Source organism: Silurus meridionalis, chromosome 9 (genome assembly GCF_014805685.1).
Source record: "Silurus meridionalis isolate SWU-2019-XX chromosome 9, ASM1480568v1, whole genome shotgun sequence".
Taxonomy (NCBI): domain Eukaryota; kingdom Metazoa; phylum Chordata; class Actinopteri; order Siluriformes; family Siluridae; genus Silurus; species Silurus meridionalis.
Window position 1 is genome coordinate 20,065,129 of NC_060892.1, and position 20,094 is coordinate 20,085,222.

General features: G+C 38.4%; 1 protein-coding gene across 1 annotated transcript in view; it reads right to left on the reverse strand.

The window, feature by feature from the left end:
• Positions 1-19,556, reverse strand: part of nlgn1 (neuroligin 1) — a 269,206-nt gene extending 249,650 nt beyond the window's left edge. The window contains exon 1 of the mRNA XM_046858117.1: positions 19,028-19,556. The gene's annotated coding sequence lies outside the window, so the exon portion shown is untranslated. The remainder of the gene's footprint in view (positions 1-19,027) is intronic.
• Positions 19,557-20,094: the final 538 nt, after the last annotated feature.

The window sequence follows — 20,094 nt, forward strand, 5'->3', positions numbered from 1 at the left end:
CTATCTATCTATCTATCTATCTATCTATCTATCTATCTATCTATCTATCTATCTATCTATCTATCTATCTATCCATCCATCCATCCATCCATCCATCCATCCATCCATCCATCCATCCATCCATCCAGAAAATCAGCTTCCAAGTAAATGCCATATACCTTGCATCACTTTATCATTTTGTTGATTATTTGCCTCCACAGTGTTTGCACACCCCATTGGTCTGGCTTGAATTTCTTTCATTCATCAGACCATTGAATGGAATCAAACCTAAAAAAGGAAGGAAAATGACATAAAAGTGTATGCCAGATATAACTGCTGTTGCTGTGTAATCTGTTTTGACCCAAGGATACAAAAAGCATGTTTTTTGTTTGTGATAAATTATTTTCTTTAACTGCCCTTGAGGAACTTGAATAAAGGGGCGATCGTCTGTTTCTATGACACAATGTTCATTTTTTACTTATTGAAATGTACTTTTCTGTGAGTCTGCGTTTTCAGAATACAAGTGTATTCAATGCAAATTTGTGTACAAACGATAAAACGTTCTAGTTTTAAATAAACAAAGAAAAGTAGAGGAGGGAGAAAAAAAGCAGCCTCACTTCCATGCTCAATAGGTGACACAAGGAAAGTAATTCACATGCATGTGTGATGAGAATATGTTTTGTTATAAAATGGTTTTGTGAGAATGAAGCTTTAATGCTGTACAGTGAGGGTTATATATATATATATATATATATATATATATATATATATATATATATATATATATATAGAGAGAGAGAGAGAGAGAGAGAGAGAGAGAGAGAGAGAGAGATACTTATCAGGAATAACATTATAATCTGATAACATTATGACCAGTGAAGTAAATGAGACTGAATAAGACATCTCTTCATCATGTCACCTGTTAGTGGGTGGGATACATCATTCGGCAGCAAGAGAACATTTTTCCTAAAAGTTGATGTGTGAAATGCAGGAAAAATGAGCAAGCCTTCCATTTCTCTTGATTGTTGCTAGAAAGTTTCTACACCTTGATTGGAGTCAACCTGTGGAAAAGTCTATTGATTGCAAATGATTTGACATGAAAGGAACACACCTCTTTATAGAGGTCCTCACAGCTAACAATGCAAATCAGAGCAAAAACCAAGCCATGATGTCAAAGGAACTGCCTGCAGAGCTCAAACACAGGACTGTTACAAAGCACAAAGCATTTAGGAAAGGCTACAAAAACATCTGCTGCACTTAAGATTCCAAAGAGCTCAGTGGCCTCTTTAATTCTCAAATAGAAGATGTTTGGCACAACCAGGACTCTTCCAAGAGCTGGCTGTCTGGGCAAATGGAGCAATCGGGGAGGAAAACCTTAATAACAGAGGTGACCAGGAACCTGATGGTCTCTCTGACTGAACTCCAGAAATCCTGTATAGAGATGGACAAAGTTCCAGAAGGACCATCACTGCAGTCCTCTATCAATCTGTTTTTTATGGCAGAGTGGCTAGATGAAATCCTCTACTTGGTGCAAAACCCATGGAAGCCTGTACTCTCAAATTGTGTGGAACAAGATTATCTGGTCTGATGCAACTGTTTGGCTCCAATTCTAAGTGATATATTTGGAGGAAATCAGGCACTGCTCATCACCTGCCCAAAAACATCTCAGTGAAGTATGTTTGTGTTTTTTGCAGCAGTGACTTGGCAACTGGTCAGGGTTAAAGAAAAGCTGAAGGAAGAAAAGTCCAGAGATATCACCAATAAAAACGTTCACCTTCCAATATGACAACAACCCTAAGCACACAGCCGAGTCAACACAGGAGGGAGAGTGGCCCAGCCAGAGCCCTGACTTGAACCTTAATGAACATCTGTTGAGAGACATCTGTCTACTGACACTCACCATTCAACCTGACCCAGCTTGTGATGATTTGCCACGAAAATGGCAGAAAATCCCCCAGTCCAGGTGTGCAAAGCATATTGTGTCATACTCAAAAAGACTCAAGGCTGTAGTTCCTTGAGAGGAACCAGACGCAAAAGGGGAACCCATCCTCATTTGGGTGATATCAAGTGTGATTATAAATCTTTAAACAATACAGAACACTGGAGAGTGAGAACTAACATGAGTACTGGAATGTAAAATTATAAGTAATGTCCTTTCTACAGTCTTATACAGTAATTTGAGGTTATGAAACCAGGAGCTACTGAGCAACTTATAAAATAGCTTAACATTTGCGATCATCACAGATCCAACACCAGCTTCTCCATGCCAGAGCCTTTAAACACTCATAGAGGTCCAATGTCCAAACTCAACATGAAGTGGAATCCAAGTGGAATCCAATTGGCAAATGTTTGTGGGGTCAGCATCTACTTCTTTAAAGGTCCACAATCTTCATGAGGTGGGACGTGAATGGGGCTGGAGCAACCTCAGGTTGCCTCGGGATGGGGAGAGAAAGAGAAGCAGTGGAGAGGAATTAGTGTAGCTGCTGTTCATGATATTAACGAACACAAGTTGACAATGTGCATGTGATCAGATGTACTGGAGCACAAGGTTATGATGTGTGATGTGTGTTATGTGTAGAACTCACTAAAAAGATAAGTTTTTAATCTGCACTTAAACAGGGAGAGTGTGTCTGAGCCCCGAACACTGTCAGGAAGACTATTCCAAAGTTTAGGAGCTAAATGTGAGAATGCTCTACTACCTTAAGTGGACTATTCTTTCAGCAAAACAAAAAAAGGAAAACAAATTAGTTATGTGGCAAATGCAATTCTGCGATAAACAGGGGGTGTGAGATTCGAACCGTGGTAAAGCGTGGGATTACTGTACTTTAACTAAAGATCTATTCGGTTGACTACGGCTTGGAAAAATAGTCTTATGTTTAAATAAAGTTCCACTTCTAAAAAAGTTTAGTGGCGACACTACAGTGAGTCACTCTTGCAAGATGCATGCCCTTTTAAATTTGCACAAAGAAATGTACTGCATGACAAAAGCCTGTTTTCATTTATTTATCTGTGGCAAAAGAAATTGTGGCCATTTTTTTCGCGTGGTATGAGACTAGAGCAGCAATGGTTTGCAACTGTATGGAGCACTGTATGAAAGCTACGGATATTAGTATTCAACTGACCATAGACATAGACCTCGAGAGTCTGGCCACAGCAGAAAACTGAAAGTGAATCATTGCATACCCTTAGGGCAGCAGCAGCACCGGTCTAGGTGGACATGAGGAGAGCAAACAAACATTAGTAGTCCTGAAAGAAAATAGCAGGAACTTAACTGATGGAGGGTTAAATTCTTTGCCACTGTGAGTGAATACTTAAGAGGTGCCATATCTGCTCCAAAAATACTGCTAAAAGATTTAGACAGACAGACAGCACAAAGACACTGATACATTCCAAAATCCCACTAAAAACATTCTAAGAAAGCACATATTATTTGCTCTAAAATGCTTTCTGTAGTGCCTCATGCGTAGATTCTACAGAAGAAAGCTTTCTGTTTACGAATGACATGAGAGAATCCATTGTATTTTTTTTTTTAGGAAAAATACCTCACAATTTGCTCTTCTACCAACCAATAATAAGTCGCATTTTCTTGGCTGTTTCTATGGCTGAGGGAACGCTGCCTGGAGTAGAGTTAGATATCAATAGTGCAGACTTCCTTTTATTTCAAAAACAGCATTGTCTGCGACATAAAAGTAGCTTTCACAGGATACACTTGCTTCGTGAATGCAGTGTATAGGGACCTAAGGCATGAAGTGAGTACAGAACAAATGAGCTGCATAGCAAGCATACAGAGGCATACATCACCTTTCATAAAAAAAAAAAGCTAAGTGTGTGTAAAGAAAAAAAACAGTTTAAGTCATTAATTAAAAGTGGATTTCTGTTCAATTAGGTTATAACATTAAGAAAGAAATCGTTAAAAGATGGAAAAATTAAAATGGACGGAATTTAGGATTATGTATAGTTATTAGCCTGTTTACTAAATACACCTTCCTGTATTTATTGGCCATTTTTATCACGTTAACCATATTAAATGTATGTTGTGTGGATACATTTACTGGAGCCCATCTGTTCCTTTGCTCAATTTGTCATACTGAGTAGAAATGGAAACATAATAAAGCAAAAAAGGCTTTCACCCTATTGTCAGGAGATTGCGAGTTCAAATCCAAGCCACAGCCTTCCATAGTGAGGAGTCCAAGAGAGCAAAATTGGCTGTGCTCTCTGCATGAGATAACACATTGCTCTCTCTCTCTCTGTTCTGGCAGTCAGAGTCAGAATCCAAACAAACCTCAGCAATTTCCATCAAGTGTATTAAACCATCCTGTGATGTTGCATGAGCAGCAGTAGAAAAACATACATTGGCTTTACAGCTTACCGATGAAGCGTTTGCTAGCATTTACTTTCGTATACGTATAATAGAGTACCGTAATTTCCGGACTATTAAGCGCACCCAGATATAAGCCTCACCCGCTGAATTTTACAAAGATTTTTATTTTGAACATAAATAAGCCGCACCTGTCTATAAGCCGCTGTCTACATTGAAACTAATGAACTTTATACAGGCTTTAACGAAAGACAGTGACTGTTACACGGCTTGTATCTAAACAGTAGCCTACCAAGAAAGTCATTGTTCACTGTCTTCCTCCTTCCTTTCACAACAATTTCTCTCGAGAGTTTATCTTTTGGCATCGTCATGTGTTTAAAAATCACCATCGGTGGATCTTTTCTCCCGATGCCGTGCAGCTCAAAACACAGGTGAAGTGTGTTTTTTTCATGCCCGGTTGTTTTCAGCATTACGAATGATTCTCCTTTCCTGTTGACAGTCCGAGTGAGCGGCAGGTCAGACGTCAGAGGAACCTCATCCATATTTATGATGTGGTCCAGCCCGATTAAGTGGGAGCGGGTCTGATTTAATATTAAGAATTTCATTGGTTCACCTGAACCTGTTCGGCAATTTCATTGGTCTAATGTTATGGGGCTCATTGTTTTGGCTTGAAGCTTGTGAAACCGGGAAAAACCCAGGAAAAATCCATAAATTAGCCGCTTCATTGTTTAAGCCGCGGGGTTCAAAGAGTAGGAAAAAAGTAGTCCGGAAAATACAGTAGGTATCGACCAAGAAATTAACTGACCAAACTTTGTAAAGAAAATAGAAGAAAAACAATCTTTCAAAGCTTTTAGTTGAAAAAATGTCAGATCATCATCAGTTTTCAAAGCAATTAGTACTTATATGAGAAGTCTTATTACAGCAAAGGTAGTTTTATACTGTGATGTCTGTAATGAAATATTTGCATGTCTCCCCTGTGAGACAAAGCACTTTCAGCCAGATGGATGTAAATTAAGAAAGAACAAGTACATTTTTCAGCAGGTTTTGTTTTTTAAGTAAACCCAGATTTATGCGTATGACATATGGTCTACAAGTTGTGCAGAGGTGGCAAAAGTACACACATCCTTTACTTAAGTAGAAGTACAGATACTCATGTTTTAAAATACTCGGGTAAAAGTTGAAGTACTGATTAAACTTTTTTACTCAAGTGAAAGTAAAGAAGTCTTGGCTCCGACATGTACTTAAGTAAAAAGTAGTTTGTGTCGCCATTATGAGGGAAAAACCCACAAAACGCCACCTAGAGGGTAAATTGTGTAAAACATGGCGGATTTTGTGTTTGATTTGAGACTTGGCGCATAAATAAAACAAAAGTTTACTGATTAAAAATATTTTTATCTGGAGTTTATTTATTTATTTGATATCTAAGTAAAGAAAGGACGTCGTGGATACATAGTAGATTGGATACGTAGTAGATTTTTATCTCCCCTCTTTTATATTTAGATATTTATTTATGTATTTAAATTTTTTTTATAAAAATGGTAAAAACAGAAATGCGCGCTGAATTGATGGCGCGTTAATAAAATTTAGTGCCGTTTACAATCATTTTAATTCTGACAGCCAAATAAATTCTGTTCTCAGTCATGTTTACATCACTGAATCCCTCTGTCTCATCCACATTAACCCCAAACTTCTTACTGCCTTCTGCCTGCTGATTCTTAGCTTCGTAAACTAGTCTTCATCTGTGGTGAGTGAGAGACAGTACATGATACACCAGCGGATTGAAAAAAGACGCGCAGTAACAGGAAATCGGTTGTTCGGCTGAAATCAGCGCGCAGTGAAAATTAAAAAAGATTTTTTTCACCAAATCAATGGATTAAAAGTAAAGTAACGAGCCGGTTTTGAAAATGTAAGAAGTAAAAAGTACAGATATTTGTGTAAAAATGTAATGAGTAAAAGTAAAAAGTTAAATAATTAGTGGAGTAAAGTACTGATACCAGAAAAATCTACTTAAGTACAGTAACAAAGTATTTGTACTCCATTACTTCTCACCTCTGAAGTTGTGTGATATTGTGGTGCGTGCAACTTTATACTTTAAGAATTATACTTGAGTTTAAAGTTTATATGTTTCCATATTGCCCAAATATGACTTCTTTTTTTAAGGTTATGATGGATGGAAATGACAGCTTCAGGGTTGCCTTAAAACTTGAAAAGGAATCTTAAATCTCTTCTCAATAATATGGTTGTTGAAAATGCTGATATTCGACCAAAAATGTACATGTTCATAAAAACACGGTATAAAAACAAGACTGCAATTTACATTAATTGCGTTACTGACTGCTGAGCTGTTTATCACCCCATTTCCAAGTCATAATTGGTTCTCTAATAAAACAATGTAGGCCGTGACAACTTGGCTGCTAGAATGTATATTATGTTTCCCAATGCTGGCCGGAGGATAATGGGCTCCCACCTGCTGAGAACTGGTTCATTCCAAGATTTTTTTGTCCTCAGCTCTATCCTAGCAAGATATTTTTTTTTCTCTCTTTACTTTCTCACTGGGAGGTTTAGTCAGTGAAGACTTTAAAGCTTCTAGAGACTTAATCATTAAAAAAGTGAAATTCTACATTAAAAATTCAGTGAAATTATTATTTGATCTGATTATTGTGGCCAAGACCAATCACATGCTTTTAAACTTTATCTGCCAAGTGCCATACATTTAAATCTTTAATTCGGGGCTGATTCTAGACAATTATCTAAATTCCCAGAGTTCAGCCCAACATTCTAATAGTGCCTTGATTTGCCTTTCTGGTAACTCCGATGCTTTTCTGCCTTTCACCAAGTGCTTTTAAATAAATTAAAAAGCATACTTTTATCACACATTCACATCTTCAGTATTCACTTTATTTTAGTCAGACAAATGGTCAGAACCGGAGCCAATCCCACAAACACTAGGAGCAATGTAGAAGATCTACCTGTCCACATTTCTGGATAATGGAAGGAAACTGCTGCTATTTGGATGTTTATTTAATAAATTCTCTACAAATTCTAGAGACGGTGAGTACAAATCCAAGAGGGTCAGCAGTTTCTAAAATACACAAATCAGCCAAATTTATCAACAACCATGCCAAGTCATTGAGGTCACATTTTTCATTGTTGTAAATGTAAAACATAATTAAAGCTCTTGACCTGTATTTGCATGATTTGATGTACCACTCTGATTGGAGAATTTGATAGCTGATTGTGGTTAATAAATATTACATTACAAAATGTAAGAGAGGAAACAAGCAAGGTTCATCGATACCAAAGCACCAGAGTGCTGATGTCTGTGAAAATACCTTTGTAGTGTTTGGGGAAAAAAAAACAAAATGGAGGGAATATAAACAGCCTTTCCTGCAGCAGACAATTCATTGGCCAAGCAAAGAAAAAGAAAGAAAGAAAGAAACGAAAAGCAAAAAAAGAGAAAGAAATCCATTGTAAAACTAATGCAGAAAAAGGAGTAGAAGCAAGTCATATATAGATTAATGCACCTACTGGAGTTAGCTTGCTGGCTCAGGTGAAACGCCACTACTATTGTCAGATCTGACAAGAATGGGCTACCTGTTTGACAAGCCATCATTGTGTTTTCTAATCAAATAGTCGACAGGGCCTACTGCCTAAGAAGTCTTGTCAGCAAATTGAAGCAGTGCTCCTGTAGGCTTGGATCAAGGCCTGGCACCGCACGGTCATGTTCTCAGTGCATTTGGCCTAGCTCCAGGGTAATTTTCATAAGGACAAGTAAACTATGGGGCAGCAGTAGACAGAGCGTGCAGGACGATATCCCTGCAAGCATGAGCTCTCACCACATGCCCCGAATACTAATGCATCCATAAAGCAAGCTCGCAGCCGTCTGGTCGAGCTACTTCCAGCATTCTCAAGGGTTCCTTTAGCCATTTTTAAGAGTTTTTTTCCACTCTTGACATTTGAAAGAGAAAAAAAAAGGCTTTGTAAATAATGTTCTTATCTAAATCTATGGGCTTACTGGTTCTAATATCCCATCAGTGCCCTGCTGCATACTAACAGTTATGAATAGGTCATAAAGTCAAACATTTCTAGGTTGTTTGGCTGTGTAGTAAGAAAAAAAAATGAGGAAAGCTGAAAAAAATAAACGTTTCCTCTTAAATAACCGGCAAGCTTTTGACGCTTTTACCACTGCTTGGGAAACAGGAAATTAATGAATAACACAGCACAAGTAATAACTGACCATAAAAGATGGACACATATAATCACACAATTTTTTTTTATCGGTTCACTAAAGAAAGGAACAATTTTGTTCATAAAACAAGGCAGAGCAAATTAAGTCAGGCTGTTTTTAGGGTAGAACAGTAAAAAAAATCCAGGAGAAATATTTTCCTATGTATGGCTTGTAATTAACTATCGCACCCTCTGGCCCCACTCTTTATGTTTTTATTTAATGGCACGTTGCATGTATTCCGACCCCTTAATTAAGCTTGGACAAAAAGGTTTATGGTTGATTTAGGGTTCAGAGCAAAGAATTGGATATTAATTGCTAGTTGTGTTATGTTGGTGCACTTTATAAAATCAGTAGAACAAACCACACACAACAAAATGTGTAATCAGCAGCTATATATTTATAGTACACTTTTATTATTAATTTCGAATGTTGCATATCTGTAAGGTTTAAAAATTGCTAATACACTAGGAAATATCTAAATATCTGGACTTATGCTTATATGCTTTTATATATAATAAAAATATATTCGTTTTTGATTATTCTAGTAATTCTTCAAGTCAGCACTTGAAGTCAGACCTTAAGTACAATAACTGTAGCCTTTACGAATATGGTTGCCCTGAGCCTTCTGGTTTTTTTTTGTGATTACAATTTCAGCTGGAACCTGATCCAGCAATACTAGCTGTAGTTTTTTTTTTTTTGCATTAGGAAATGAAGACTTGCTAATCCCTTCAGCATTGGTTGAAGACACATATCAAAAGACACATATTACCCATTTAAAACGTTCTGCTTCCAAGAAGGACATCAGTAGAATAAACAAAATCTGTCTAGAGTAAAGTCCCTAAAAAGGGTTTTGTTGAGCGGAGAAAATAGAGAAGTGCAAAGCCCCCTGAGCAACATCTGTAAACTGGAGCCTGGCCCAGCTTACAAAACAAAAGGGAGAGGAAAAGAGAGGATGGAATACAGGCAACAGATTAATGTGTGCAGCCTTGGGTTTTTGCTTAGTACAGGATGAAGGCGAGTAAACAATTAGAATAATTACATTTCCCGTTCTATGCTTATTCCTTAACTAGATTGCTCTGAGCCCTAAGAGTAAGCTTATTAGTGGTCACTTATTACAAAAGGATAAGTAGCTAAGGTGCATGGTGTAGTATTTATTACCCATTTAATACCTGTAAAAGGTTCCATTTGGTTCCATTAAGTAACAAAGAGAAACGACAAGACAGTATTTTATAAGCCAGGGAATATTGGTTTAAAGCCAGCTGCAGTTTGAATCCTGATGTGCTGCAGCCATCCAAGAGAGCAGAAAGAGACTGTGCTTTCTGGGGTGGTGTGATGGCAATACTCTCTCTCCTGTCAATAAGACTGACAGGAGGCAATCACAGGAATCCGTGAGCTCATGTATGCTGAAGAGGGAAGATAGCACTTTTCTTCAATGATATCAGCTGCCCTGTGATGCAGCATAAGCAAAGTGAAAAATGTGGTGCTGGCTACACGTGTGTCATGGGAATGTATTAGCCATCTCTCCCCCAGAGTGGTAGTGATAGGGGAAAGCTGGGATGATGGGTGGAAATTGGCAGGTGAATAAATTAAGGTTACCTTCAGCAAGTCTCTGTTGCATTTATACATATATTTTTCATCTAGTAAGGATAAATAAATAAAAGATACCTCAGTGTACAAACTCTGAAAATGACTTAAAATCACATCAACTCAGTTACCAATTATGAGCTTTGACTTAACAAATAAACATGCTTAAATATGGTGCATTCCGCAGGCATTTGTCAGTAGAAAAGTTCCTGATGCATTCAGAAGACAGAGCACATCGGATGGGAAGTCTGCAGTGGTGCATCACCAGCGGGGACATGGTATGTCAATATGAGTAACCTTGGCGATAGACCCATGAAAAGATCTACGACCCACGGACAAGCACATGGTGGCATATTACTCCTCCGGCCATGCCTTTAATCTACTGGAGTGGCCGAGGATGCCTTTAAAAGCCAGTCAGCCAGAATGGAACGTACAGATTCAAGGCAGAAAGGTCACGTTTCTCATTGTCTAATATGAGAAATCATGCTGCTATGTCGCTCCACACACACAAATCAATGCAATCTGGCTTGAACAACATTCAGACCTTAGCATTGGTTACATATACGAGTGCACTCATGTCTTCGCTGACAGGAAAGTCACACGTAGGCATGTATTCATATATTGAAGAAGGACCTGTTAGCTGCATGCGAGAAGCATCAGTGCCTTTTATTGTTCATATGTGGTTTGAAAACCACATGACATTCTTTAAAGCAATTAGTCATAAAAAAAGGATTAAAATGAATGAATTTAAAAATGCGTGCACAACGAACTCGTTTCAGCAATTAAATTGATGACCACATCTTTCAAAAATTACTTAATCAATCCAACATTTTCATTAACGTGCAACTTCATAACAGCAAATTTTACGCCCATTCTTTTAAAAAAAATTGCCTCATAATAGGACAGAAATATTGGCTACAATTCTGCATAGTAAATAATCAGCAGTTCCATGAGTTGACTTGAGCTCCATTTCCCTTTTTCTTTTGTTCTTTTTCTCTGATCTGCCTCCAGCCAAATGCAAAATTAGAGTTGACAGCATTATTTGCATCCAAGCTGTCTAGAGTCAGCAAATAGTGATATGAGAAAATTTTCCAGAATTTCCCGGAAAAAAAAAAAAAAGCTCATTCAAAACATGTCAGTTTCCAGACAAATGTATGATGTCAGCACTGGTGGTGCAAATCAATATGACAGGCATGTCTTTTTTTCTTCGTAATGATTCTCAACCACTTTACTCGAGTGTCTGACAATCATTTCAGCACTGGGCTTTATGAAGTTGTTGATTACTAAGTCCACAGAGTTGCTTACATAAAGCATGGTGATATTAACTAGCCAGCATTGTTTTAGAAATAGAGTTCTTTTTGCACAGTTTAGTAAAAAATCTATTCATTCTAGCAAATACAAAACAATTCAATGGGTCAAATAAAAGTCCTATGAAAAGAAAGGAAGGTTAAGATAAGTGGTTATGCCTTTACCTACAACAGGAGAGTGGCTATAGATTTTGGTGGGGCAGGGCATCCTTAAAGTATCTATTTATCATTTTTCTTTTGTGTTTTCTGAGTAAGATGTCATGCTGTGCTCATGTGTAAAAATGTGTGTGTCTGAATGCGAGACAGGAGAAGGAAAGACTGTTTGTTGAAGCTGTAACATAGGTGCAAACAGGACCAAACTCTCTCAGATATTCCACACCATTAAATTAACTATGTAAACCCTTAAAATACCCAAGTGTCATCCACTGAATACATTAAACACTGTAATCATTTGCAAATTGCTGTCTTATATGTGGAAAAACAGTTTCCAGAATGTGATTTTATGCTGTTATACACCTCTTGCCACATAACCATTACCCCCACCCCCACCCACCTGTTGTGTATTATCTCTTACTTATAGCTAAGCTTACACTTGTCATCTTTAATTATTTCAGCATTAGATTATCTCTTCTTACCACAGTTCTCCTTCCTCTTATACATTTATTGTGCTCCCTTTGTTTTCTGGGACTTAGAAAGTTAAGTACATTTTATTTTTAAAGGCAACAGTTTACAGTTTAAAGGCAACTAGTGCCAGTCAGTCCTATAGAGACTGGGCCAATTTGGGGCAATACGTGGTTTGAATTCCTGGTAGAGTATTGTATGTTGCCCATTGGGAAGTCCTGAACGTTGAAATAAACTGATATTATACTTATATTTACATGAACTTACAGAGTCACCCATCAGTTCTGAGGCAGTCAGTCATAGAAAGCTGACAGTCAGCAACACTTCAATATCCTTGAACAAACTTTCTTTGTACACAAATTTTATCAGGATGTATTGCTGATCTTTCAATACACAAGATATAGTCTGGTCTAGATCAGTGGTCCCCAAACTTTTTTGCGCCACGGACCGGTTTATTGTCAGACAATATTTTTTATTGGTTTTTGGTTTATTTTGCTGGCATGGGGGTTTTAGTTTAGAGGTAATGTATTATGTGTTAGCGGCCGGAGCAGCCCCTTTAAGAGGGTAGTGGATGGAGGTAAGACATGTGACCGAGGCATCATGACATGCATCAAGAGTGAGTTAAAGACAGATGTGGAGGAGAGAATCCGGTAATTTTTCAAAATAAAACATCGGTCAGAATCAGATAATAAATTAAATGGAAATAATGTAAGTTATGTATTCTTTCAGTGTGGCCTGGTACCATTTGACCCATGGACCGGTGCCAGACTGCGGCCTGGGAGTTGGGGACAATGATCTAGAGGGAAGCACATATAACTTTCTTTCGGCTTCTCCCGTTAGGGGTCGCCACAGCAGACCATCCGCATGTTTGATTTGGCACATGTTTTTACTCTGGATGCCCTTCCTAACGCAACCCTCCCCATTTATCTGGGCTTGGGACCGGCACTAAGGCTTGTGCAACCTTAATGGCTGGGGTTGGTTCCCTGACCGGGGAGCGAACCCGGGCTGCAGCGGTAAAAGCGCCGCATCCTAACCACTACACTACCAGGGAACCCTGTAGGGAACCTACAGCCAGCACATATGAATAGCCTAATAAATAAAATCTGAACCTGAAAACCTCTATATAACATTATTATCTTATGCTACACACACACACACACACACACACACACACACACACACACACATATATATATATATATATATATATATATATATATATATATATATATATATATATATATATATATACTATAAAATCAGCATCATAACAACTTCAAAACCACCCGCCTAATTTTGTGTTGTTCGCCCCTTTCCAGACCCCAAAGATGCTCGGCAAGATTTGCGATACTGCCTTAATGTGCAATTTGATTTGCGTTTTTGTTTGTATATTTTGGTGATTCACCAGAATGTGGTGGTCTTGAAAATATTCCTGCTTTAGTAGCAGTTCAACCAAGCAAAGAAAAACATTTCATACAAATTCTTTTCTCCTTAACATTTGCCATGGGGACCGGAGACAAGGAAGAACACAAATTTACATGCTTGACCTTAGAATGAAATGACAAATACCACAAGCATCCACAATGTGTCATGCCACTGGGGAACCTGACTCACAATACTGTAAGCATATATGCTACCCAGCTGTGAATCTAACTATGTCGAGTGCGCATGCCAAATTCGAATTCCATGAATTTTATTTTTGTCCTCCATGATATACTGCTATACCTTTGCTACTGTACAGCTTATAAGACCTAGAGGATTTGTAAATATTTCTTTCCAATCCAAAATACTCTAGCAGCTCTTTAAGCAAAGTTTCTATTCCAAACACCCCAAAGCATGTCATTAAAGCTTTACTTAGTGCTCTGTAGTTTTGCGATAATATCCACTAAACCAAAATCATTCTTGAATTCAGCTTTATTATTATAATACTTAAGTGTGTAAGAACAATAGTTACACTTAATCTTACAATTCATAACTATAATAACTATTTAGATGGCACAGTTACATAACATATATTGCAGAGTTATCCAGTAAATTATTTCCTGCCAGATTTTCTATTTTATCGAGCATCTAGACTCAACGTTAGACCTACCAGTTAATGTAAGAAAATACAAAACCTTATACAAATACAACAAATACTATGCACCGTCAGCTACTTTCAACACCTACACGGAACAATAATGGCATTATTCTGACATTTACTCACTACACAGAGACTTTATCTCTTTCTTTTTAAAGATTTCACAAAATACCAGAGATAAAAAAGAATCCATGGCCCAAATATATATATCTAACAAATGTACACAAATAAGAGAAGTACCCTTAAACATATTCTGTTTATTTTTTAGTGCCAAAGAGTTTTTTCTTCCGTAAAGTTCCATCGGCAGAACACGTTAAGTTTAAGCTGACATTATTTATAGGCTGACTTGTTTCTGATTTATTGAAGTTTGGATTAAACCTCATTCACTTCAAGGGAGCAGTCAAGTGGACTAATAGCTATAAAACTTGAAACAAAAATACTAACTTTGATAATAATGGGTTGTGATTCCCACAGCTGTGGCTAAATTTAAAGCATTACAGACCCCCTGGCTATGCTTCACATAGCTCTACAGTTCCACATACCACACTTTGAGAGACAAGGAATCAATTTGGGGAAATTACATAGCTGTCCATCCTGAGCAGGAAGACATTGATTTGCAAACAAAGTGCCACCTAACATCTGACTCGCTGGAACATTAGACATGTAGACATGTTAGCCTGTGAAATAGAATAACTTATTTTGTGTGGGTTTATTGAATGAAAACTTTAAAAAGAAATAAAAATGTTGAGCATGATGCACTTGACAGCTGACAGATAAGTACATCAAGGTTTACAGATCTTTATTCTGATGGAAAGTCAAACCTTTCCTACAGAAAAATGATATATTTTTCAATATAAAGAGAATAAATACCCTTAACATTTATTAAAATGTCACAGAACAGGTCCAAATAATAGCCTACTCATGATACTCTAGGGATTGGACCTCTTGCTAAGCTCGACTAAAGCTCTATCAGGCATTAAAAGTCAGCAGCAATGTCAGCATATGACACTGCTCAAGAGCACTGAGCTCATTTTATCAGGCCGGGAAGTGCATAACTCCCGCTCCTGTGCGACAGCACCAAAACAGAGAACATCATGCTGCATTCTAATGAGGGCTAATGATCGTCATCAGCCCCTGTTGTTTGTTTCCGTTTTGGATAGTGTTAACCACAGCGAGCACTGAAATGAGGTCCTAACCATGTGCAAGGTGGGTGAGCGACAACGAGTGGGGGCATTATGAGGCATTATTAATCGCACTGGTGACTGAGCACAGCCATGATAATTGAGCGGCATGGGGTCCTGTGTTAGTCAGCCAGAGAAACGGGGCAGTGAAAAGAGATCTTGCTGTGATCCAATGCAACACGAAACAGCCTTCAGCATGTCTCTTATACAAGGCCTGTCTCCTTACAGCCGAGACGCTCCATCAAAATGAAATGACACTTCATTAATCAAGCGAGTGAGCACGTCTACATTAGAGACAGCTGTGTTTTAATTAACTTATTGTGCAGTGGGCTAAGACCATGATTGCTGTTAAGTGGCAATGTGATGCAGTGACCCTTTCAAGAGAAAAACAACGCACCGTTTAGATTAGCACTCCACACCCAAGGCAAGTTGCTAACACATCGCCACTTGTAGATGTGAATATGTGTCCTCTTCATTAATAAAAGGAATGTTGGGCAGCTTAAGTTTTTTTCATAGGCAAACTATAAATTATATAAATTATATAAACCTTATATTGGCTAGTTGTGCATCCAACATGGTAACACTACAAAAGTTTTTCGCTCTATTATTTTTACTTTTATGTTTAATGTTGCAGCCTGATACTGCAATCGTTCACGTCCATATATTGACAGATCAAAGCAAAAAATTAGCCATGAGGTCAAAGTAACTGCCTGCAGAGCTTAGAGGCAGGACTGTTGCAATGCACAGATCTGGGGAAGGCTACAAAAAAATCAGCTGCTGCAGTGAAGATCCATAAGAGCACAGGGGCCTCCATAATTCTCAAATGGAAGAAGATTGCCACAACCAGGACTCTTCCAAGTGCTAGCCACCTATCGACATCGAAGGACTTTAATAACAGAGGTGACCAAGAACCTGATGGTCACTCTGACTAAGCTCCAGAGATCCTTTGTAGAGATGTACAAAGTTTCAGCAGGACCATCACTGCAGCCCTCCACCGATCTGGGCTGGAGTGGCTTGACGGAAGCCTCAGTGCAAAACGCATAATATCAGACTTGGAGTTTGCAAAAAGCACCTGGAGGACTCTGTGTAGAACATACACAGAGTGCTCCAGGTGGAAGAAACCAGGCACCACATCACCTCCCAAATACCATGTCAACTGTGAAGCATGGTGGTAGATTTACAGGTCTGTAAATGTTCTAGAGTGGCCCAGATAGAGCCCTAACTTGAACCTTATTGAATATCTCTGGAGAGACATGAAAGTGGCTGTCCACTAATGCACCCCATTCAACCTGACCCAGCATGAGAGGATTTGCCATGAAGAATGGCAGAAACCATCACTTCTAGGAAACTATTTTCCAAGTCTCACATCAAGCACAAAAAAATGCCATTAATTTTTTCCTCTTTTTCTTCTTTATTGGCAGTTTGCATTCTTAATTAAAGCATTACCACCATCTACTGTAGTAATGGATCAGAGACTTATATCCCCATTTTCCAGACCAAAAACGCCATGATTCACACATCCGGCAATTAAAACCATCCGGTCCGGCAGCCAAGACTCATTGGTGCATGTGGGGAGTGAAGGCTGGCCCGTGTGGTTTGATCCAACAGACGAGATACTGTAGTTAAAGTTGCTAAAGAACTTATTGCTATTAATGATTGATGGGTCAGGACTTTTTTGGCAGCAAAAGGGGGCCAACACAATTTTAGGCAGGTGGCCATAAAGTTATACCTGGTCGGTGTGTATATACAGTACTGTATGTACCCTGTGGATTATCATATAATGTGATTACACTGTGTTCACTGATTTTTAATTATAAACTTTCCAACAAGATCTATGAACCACTATACTCTATATATATTGTATAATTTGCATGTAGATTATTTCGCATAATTTAATCATCAACAGACCAACACTAACTTCTGGTCTACTGCACATATACATTACATTGTGCTTGACATTTTGAGAAAACTGTTAGAAACCTTAGACAGATGTAACACATTTGTGGTCAGCACATTTGACCCTGTGTCTTGTGGTAAAATATATTCAGCTACCACAAGTGTTCACTGGGGAGTAATTCATATGACGGACCATATTACTCTGAATAAACTTTAAATGATAGGAGCAAAAAAGGTCATGTTAATGGTTACATTAGCAAAGCCTCAGAACAATAAATTTATTCTGTCAGTTCACTCTGTTCTCAGTGATGTTGGGAAAAAAGCAACATATGGGTGAGGTTTGGGGGGGTCTAAAGCAGATGCAATGTCTTGCTTCCTGGATGCTGTCCAAAGAGACACATAAGGTAGAATTAAAAATGCAAGAAAGATGATCAAATCCTAATCATCTATTTTACATTTTATTTAGACAAAACATTAATCCTTGAAAAAATACACTGGCGTGAGTTACTTGCAGAAGTATATTTTCTTTCAAAAAAAAAAAATAATAAAATCAAATCAAAAGTCACCTTAATTAATTAAATCATGATTACCCCCAAAATGCTCCATGCTTTATTTGCTATCAGAATGAACAATTACATGATTGCGGACGTCACTGTGCCAAAATGAGTAATACCATATTACTTTGCAATGATGCTGCACTTACAAGGGACCTGGCAGCAACTTATCACAAGGAGTAATGAAATTGGACGTAAACATTAGAAGTACACTGCCATCTACAGGAAAAAGTTCAAGAGGTTGGTGCCCAAAAAAGGGATCGAAACAGTCACTAAAACGCATTGTCTCGTGCATCCTTTGTGCAAGCAGCACATTTCTAATTCCCTTCAGTTGAAAACCTACATTGTTAGTATTTGGGCCTAGCGAGGAGCAATCAAATATAGTTTCATATAAATTAGAGTTGTGTGAAAGATAACTTAAATGTGGGTCATTATACAGTAATGATATGTTTCACAACTTTTTTGCCAGACATACACTCTTCATATTACTTCTGATTGATGATGACAGTGACCGAATGAGGACTAGACTGAATTGATCCTTATTCTTCAGGTGTCTACAGGTTCATGTTTTAGCATTTATGAGGTATGGCTTAAAGCTGAACTCGATTGGAATGTAGATCTCCAAGAGGAACGTTGGCAGGAGAGATTGCTATAAAATGCCTATGCGCTAAAATCATTTCCAAGGCTGCTGATTTCTTGACGAGTTGATAAAGAGCAATTAAATCAGCACCATGGACAGCTGCACAGTTTCTGCTGATGGGGACCGTTGCAGCTCTCTCTCTTTCTCTCCATTTCTCTCACTCAAACACACACACACACACACACACACACACACACACACACACACACACACACACACACACACAGCCTACACACATTGCGTGGTTCATTCCTGTTATCAAAAAAGGAAAGGAGGACATCAAGAAAGCATAATAAATAAATCAGTCTGACATTTGAGCATTCACCCACATGTCCAGTCAGGGTTACAGTATGCAAAAAGGCCACTTTCTCTGCACTAAGAATTACCAAGAATAAAAATATACCAAACACACACACACACACACACACACACACACACACACACACACACACACACACAAGTATGCACAAATTCCTCGTTTTAAGTTACCATTTCAAAGCTGAAAGTTTTCTGCAGTGACGTAATTAGAAACATTAAAGAGAGAAAAAAATGATCGCAAGCGTTTGAGAGAGTTCAAAATGCAAATCTAAAATGTTTCGGGAAACCATCGAATGCATGCGATAAATTATTGGCACCTACCTCGGAAAATCAGACTCGCTTCACGACTCAGCCCAAAAAATCCTCAGTGTGATGGAACTGTGTTCAAACGGTGCATCACGAATTCCAAAAAAAAAAAAGAAGAAAAAAGGAAAAAAAATCGCCCACAGTACATAAAAAGCCTATAATGCTTTTTTTTTGCAGTGACTCAGAGAAGAGAGGCAGAGAAGTGCAGGAGCTTTTAAGCGTACAGATCCCAGAAAAGCATCAGCACCATCAGAGAGTCTGCATGCTCTTGTGCACGACAGGCTGGAACACACACACAAAAGAACAAGAAACAACACCCTTGCAAAAAAAAAAAAATTAAATAAATAAAAATTCCAATTTCATTTAAATCAGTGCACTTTGCAGGACCAGGACGAGATTAGAGATTCCCACGCGCAGCGTCGACGTCCGGTCTGAGTCACTCCGGTTCTGATGCTGTGATAAAGCCGAAACGGAGGAGAAGCACGCGCTCAGCTCATGAAGTTTTACTCTAGAAGGAAACGGCGGCGTCTTTCTTTCCCTTTCCTTTCCGCCTCCCAACGTTACAGTCACGCTCGTGTGCTTCAAAGTGGCGCGAGACCGGCCAGGGAGCTCCGCGCGCGCAACAGTGACGCAGACGTCGTTTTTTGAGAGGGGGGGAAATAGGCAGACGTGATGCGGTTTGCAGCTCACGTGCCAATCTTAACCGCGTTGGTCAGCTTTGATTCTCATTTTTATATTTCCATACACATTTAAAGTGATTTTAGATACAGCTATTATGATGCATTAGTTTGTTTGGATTTTCATTCCACAATATTCAAGCAGTCCTTCAAATAATAACAAACACCTCAACATATAATACATTTCTGAACTCCTTAAGATCTTAACTATCTACACATATGAAGAGCCATTGATTTTATATCATATGCAGCAATCAAGCAGAATACAACCTAAAACCACCTGCTGGTGTATACCACCGAAAAACCTCTGATCCATCGAGGCATGGACTCTACAAGACCTCTGAGGCCGTCCTGAAGTATCAGGCACCAAGACATTACAAGCAGATTCTGTAAATCCTCGAAATT